Source organism: Mycteria americana, chromosome 2 (assembly GCF_035582795.1).
Source record: "Mycteria americana isolate JAX WOST 10 ecotype Jacksonville Zoo and Gardens chromosome 2, USCA_MyAme_1.0, whole genome shotgun sequence".
Classification (NCBI taxonomy): Eukaryota; Metazoa; Chordata; class Aves; order Ciconiiformes; family Ciconiidae; genus Mycteria; species Mycteria americana.
The window spans coordinates 43,858,170-43,864,169 of NC_134366.1; positions in this window are offsets into that span (position 1 = coordinate 43,858,170).

Genomic DNA, 6,000 nt, shown 5'->3' on the forward strand with positions numbered 1-6,000 from the left:
TGAATTGAATTTAAGCACCATAACGTTTTGGTAGGAGTGGGATTTCTTTGCTGTATGCCACTTGCCCCAATCATGTACTATCAGTTTATGTCAAATACTTTACACTTATTGTGTGACATTTTAAATTAATAATCCCCTTGAGATGATATACACAAAATTCCTATTTCAATTCATTGGAGACTTGCTTGTTCTCATAATTGGAGACCATAATATAAATAGAAGTACCCTACAGATTTTCAAAACAATTGTCTACTTAAACCAATTTCACTACTGATTTCAGTATTTAATTTTTTTTAGTAAGCAAAATATTTATTGTAACATTACTTTGTGTTTAATTATTTTAGCAGTAAGACAGCTGTATGTATGATCTTTAAATATTTCTATACTTAGTATGTACAAACTTCCCATTTATTGTAAGTTACTTGCTGGTTCTATTCTAGTTTACTTGTTGTTTAATAAAACCTTCTCTTTCTCTGTGGCTTTTCTGGAATCAGACTTAAAAGGGCATAAAACTTTCCTATTTGTGAAACTATGTACATTTATCTACTCTGAGAACATACTCAGATACAATCACTTACCTATATGAGTGATCACAGCTCTCAGTTTTCTGCAAACTACACAGGAAGAAGTGTAATTTGCAATTTTGATCTAAGATATTTATGAAACTAAGTTGATGCCCATTACACTAAACATTCCACATTGTGTAGAGTTGTAATAAGGCATAAACAAACATTGCATACTTCAATATCAAATATTTACATTTGCAAGAAAGTAATTTCCATATTCTACCGCACTTCAAAATTTCACCGTAATTCATTAACATAATTGTGAAATAACTGATCAAATTCTTGAGCAGGATTATGGTAGTACAATGTGACAATTATCAACATACCCGTACTGCCTTGATTCTGAATGAATTTCAGGCCATGGCTCCAAGGCAGTTAAGAATATAAATTTAGCCAGGTCATGCATATTTACACAACTGTATTTCAAACAGCATTGCTGAACTAGCAAGAGCACATACCAGTGGTTTTCTGTGGGTGTACGCTGTCAGTGCACTGCCCGACACTCTCATCTGAACTGCGTCCAGGGCTTGTGCATCTGCCTGGTGTATCCTTGGCATGTTTGTCAGTAGTCGTTCCTGGGGTCAGACTGTTCCACAACCAGGCTCTTGAAAAACACCAGGTCATTGTCAGGTTGCCATTTCCACCTTAATCCTCCAAGAACAATGTGCCACTTTGGGACAGTTTGGCATAGGGTTTGGACTGGTTAAACTCTGTTTACCCTCCAATTACTCCCCTGTAACTAACCTATTAATTGCTGTGCCACTGCCGAGGTGTGGAGGACTTTCCAGCAGGGCAGGCTGTGAGTGCTGCTGACAGGGTGTTGCTGGGGAAGCGGTGCAGCAGAAGCCCTAGGGTTAGCAGTGGGGAGCCCAGAGCCCCACGCCTAGACTGCTCACAGCATGGCTGGGACTGCTGTACTGACCCATCTGACTTCCTTCTGGGTTGCACCATCTCCCCCCACTGCAGGAGAGGCAGGTTGTGTTAGACAGTCACACTGACTCACTTGGCCTCTCTCCTGGACTGCACTGTCTCTCCCGCAGAAAAGGAAAGTCGTGTCACTTGTTAACATTAAATATTTATCTGTGAGTAGAAGTGCTTTAGTACCTGAGTCCATCTAGTCTCCTCACTGTCAATTCAGGCTTAAACTGTGATACACTTTTGCTGAGCAGCATAAGCAGAGTTGTTGCTAAGGCAGGAGGTGGTCATAGAAAAGAAATACATTTCTATTGAAATTCCTTGTCTAGAAGAAAGCTTTCTTGTGCAGCGACCACGTACAGCAAGAGAAGGTGCATGCAGAGATGAAGGAGGGAGGTTGAGCTGGCCCTGCTGGGAGGAATTCTCAATATGAATAAAATGAACATCCGTGCTATTAACATCTGAGGTTTTTTTAAAAGAATTGGTGGCAGTGGGAAGAGCTGCAAATACTCAGGGGGCAAAGACAACAGAAAGAAACATAGAGAAGGCAATGGTTTTGGAGATCTGTGCTGAACATACACGGTATAAAAAAGGCCATCAGCAGAGTTATACTGAGCTGAGAGGCATATTGCTGCAATCATTTGCAGGCTGGAAATCACTAACTGCATTATGGCATTGTTAATTAGTGTGGAGAATGCAAACTGCCAGCAAGGTTTTGGAGATGACATGCCGTTCAGAAAGTCCCTGCCTCCCTTGAACACAGTGAAGCATGCTAGGCTTTCCTCACTTGGGTAGCTTTTCTGTGTGCTAAACACATATCACATCCCCTTTCTTCCTGTTCCTCTGAAAAGGATCTCTCTTTTTCCAAAGGGGAATATCCTTCTGGCTAAGCCATGTAGTTTTGTTCCTAGCAGTTCACCCAAGACTCTTTGGGCAAGAAAATGTGAGTGGTGATTCATTTTTACCCAGCAAGACTCTTCCTGCTCATTGAAAGTCCCCATTACCAGTGTATTTCTCCAGCCTTCCAGAAATCCATTATGGATCCAGAGTGAGTACCAAGACTGCTTCCTAATAGCAGAAGGTCACGTCTACTCATTCCTGGGATGACAGGAAGGTGAAGGAGTTGTTACTATAGGAGGCATGTGTGGACATGTTGAATCTGTGGAGAAAAGTCATGACTGATATAGCCAACAGAGAAGCCCACTATTCTGGGAAATGTCTAAAGAGATGGTACTTTGCTCTCTTGAGCTAAAATTCAGTCACCTCTGACACATTATCTCTGTTTTGATACATGATTAGTAATTACTGGGGGGAAATAGAAAGGGCAAGCTTTCTTGCATAGCTTCATTTAACCACCAGTTTTGACTGGAATTGATGACGACTATGTCAGGATGTGCATTTGCATTTCCTTTCTCAAAATTGAGCTGTGTGGTTCTTGTGGTAATCCAAGAAGAGTAAAGTCTCAGGGAAGACCCAAGAGAGGCAGATGGTACAGCCTCCACTTAGAGCCACTGAGGTAGAGCATGTCATTAAGATGTGGCCAGTGCACCCACGCAGCTTATGCTGAGGTCAAAGGGAAAAAGAGAAGGAGGCCACAAGTTTTGGAATATTTGGATAACTGAAGATCTGAGGCAAAGATCAACAAAAAGAGTTGAGTGAATGTCCTGTGAACATCCAACTGAAAGAGAGCTGCACGTAGGCACACGTGAGGACAGAAAGTGGGGAGCACAGAAAGTGGGGAAGACAAAAAGAAGGAACTACCAAAAAGAAAAATCTGGGCTAACTAGGAAGCGTCCGGTCAGACACAGAAGAGCAGAACCACGGACAATCAGTTTGAAGTTACCTATCCAACAAACTACTGAACAACCCCTTTGAGCAAATTTGTACTGGCAGCTTGAGTTTGTACTGGCTCAGTGCTTTGAATCACTAGACCATGATGTTTTTGATTTGGTACTAGATGCCCTAAAATTTGAATTACTGTTTTATAGCCCACAGCACAGGGAATGTGCTTACTGTGTGCTTCTGACAATTACAAAACAGTTTAGAAGAGGAAGTTTATACAATAATACTGTATTTGTGAATATTCTTTTCTGGCTGACTTAAGTTGTTTATCTTTCCAGCAACCTGTTTACTAAAATTTCCATTTTCTCCAATGCATTGTTTCAGATCACCTATGTCAGTAGACAATTCTTAGGCTTTTGAGAACAATTTTTTCGGAACTCTTTGAGAAAGTGATTACAAAAATCAGTTGTATACTTGAATTAAAAAAAAATTTAAAAAAAAGGAAAGAGGGTTGTACAGCTGAACAAGTAAAATGTACACAAGAGTCAGCCACCTACTTAGTCTTAAATGTAAGCATTATCTGAACTTACAAGTCCCTAACAATTACTTGTTTCAGATCAGCTCTCCAACAATTTCTCAGGTGGCCTAATTTGTAACAGAGCTTAGCAGCAGCAGTTCCTATTTATTTCAATAGTTGTGTAATTCAACAGCTTGGAAGATTAGACAAGCAATGTTTAAAAATGATCACTGCTAACTGCTTCATGCACTTTTCTATTTTCATTAGATATTAATATTAAACAAAGAAGATCAGAAATGCATTAAAAATCTTTTGTTATCCCTTTAAATCCCTTAACATTTTGGTATTTCTGGGTCTTGAATGTTTCTCTCCAAGATATCACACAGCTGTCCTCAGTTATTTGTTTCAATAGTGGTGTTTCTGCTTAGCATTTTATTCTTGCTGTATTTATTAGGAAAATGGGTAAATAAAGTACCAAATGCAACAAATTAAATATTTTTTTATGTTTAGGTTATGGTCTCCTGTTCTGTTTTTACCCAACTAACAATGCTTATCTTCTCTTTCCACTACCTACTTTGTATTGCTCCCATTTACTTCTGTAGGTACCTTCATACTCCTTAGTGCCCTCCTGTTTTTCTTAAAGAAAAGTAAGAACACATTACCTCAGTCTTTAGGTGAAGTAAAACCATCCAGCTCAGTGGTTCTTATATACATCTTGCTCACTATGACTGTAGCCACCGTTGGTAGAGGTAGCAGAAGTTGCAGTAGCAACAGCTTTTGGTATTGGCCAGGACAATATGTTTGACTACTCAGGAATTACTTAGGCAGCACTTTGCTACGGCACATGCGTATTAGAATTTGGGAATCTCAGTCTAGGTCATCTTCAGTCCAGCATGGCTTCCAAGAGCGTGTCTCCTTTTCTGAGCGCCTCAGAAAGCTGAATGCTGATCACAGCGTTTCTTTCTTACATTTAGGATTCCTGGCTGTCACCTGTGAGGGAGGAAAACAATCTTTTGAATTACTTTGAATATATATATGCTTTAATACTTAGTGAATTCATTTTAATGTTCTAGAAAAAAGTTTTTCTTCTGCATAATGTGTTAAAAGTAACTTGGTTGGATATATGTATATCTGAGGGGTTTTTTTTAACCCAAAGAATATGGAAGCAGTAGCTGTCATTATTTTATATATTTCTTTTTGAACTCTACTGTGCATTTAACTTATAGTACAGTAAAGTGTTCTTCATTGATGCAGTTCTTTTAGAATATTCCTACATTCCTGGCAAACTATGAAGCAAAGAACCTAAAAAAAAGGCACTGTACGTTTTACAGTATTGCTTACTGACAAACCTAAGTATGAAAAAAGCCAGCATATCTATTTTTGCAACAAATCTGTTAACTGTTATACAATAATCATACTCCACATTCTTTAAAAACTAATTTTGCAAAGAACAACTTAGTGATACACTGTGTTCTTATATAACAGCTAGAGAGAATACATTTTCTTGTACTGTATCTCATAGTAAACTCATGCCAAAGTTGTTACTGTTCTGCTATAGAATTGTTGTAATAACAATGCACCTTCTTTTTTTAGTAGTTAGCTCGTTTTTACTGAGCTTTGTTATTCCACATATGCTTTTCTGCTGGAAGCTTTTATACTGGAAAGCCTTTGAAGAGTGTGAGTAGCTCTTTAAATTTATCTGGAAGTAGTGTGGTTTCTTCTACCTTGGCCGTTACTGGTGCTGACATTCTTTTATCTCCAGGTAGCAAGTGCCATGAATTTGTCAGTTTTTCATGAAAAGGCAATACACATTATCCAGAAATTTGCAACACAGTATCAGTCCCTGTCCCATTCAACATTCTACTTAATCTTAGAAAATGCAATTTATGTATCAGGATCTTTTCTAGTATTTTTGGAAACTTTATTTGACACCAAGTATTGGAATCTCATTTACCTTGTAACGAGTTCTAAAAGTAATGAAGTTCGCTCTTTACCGAAAGACACGGATAGTCTTAGAGGTTCTTCTATGCTCCCGTACCTTTCGAGACATAGCAGACACTCTACTGAACATGACGTTTTTCCGCTGAGTTCATTTCTGTCTTGTGACTCATGACAGGGAAGCACGGAAGCTCCTTTTTGACTTTACATCTTACCCTTAATTTAGTGAAAAGGCATCTGTTATGCATGTGAATACCTCACGTTTGCTAACCTGTTTTTTTT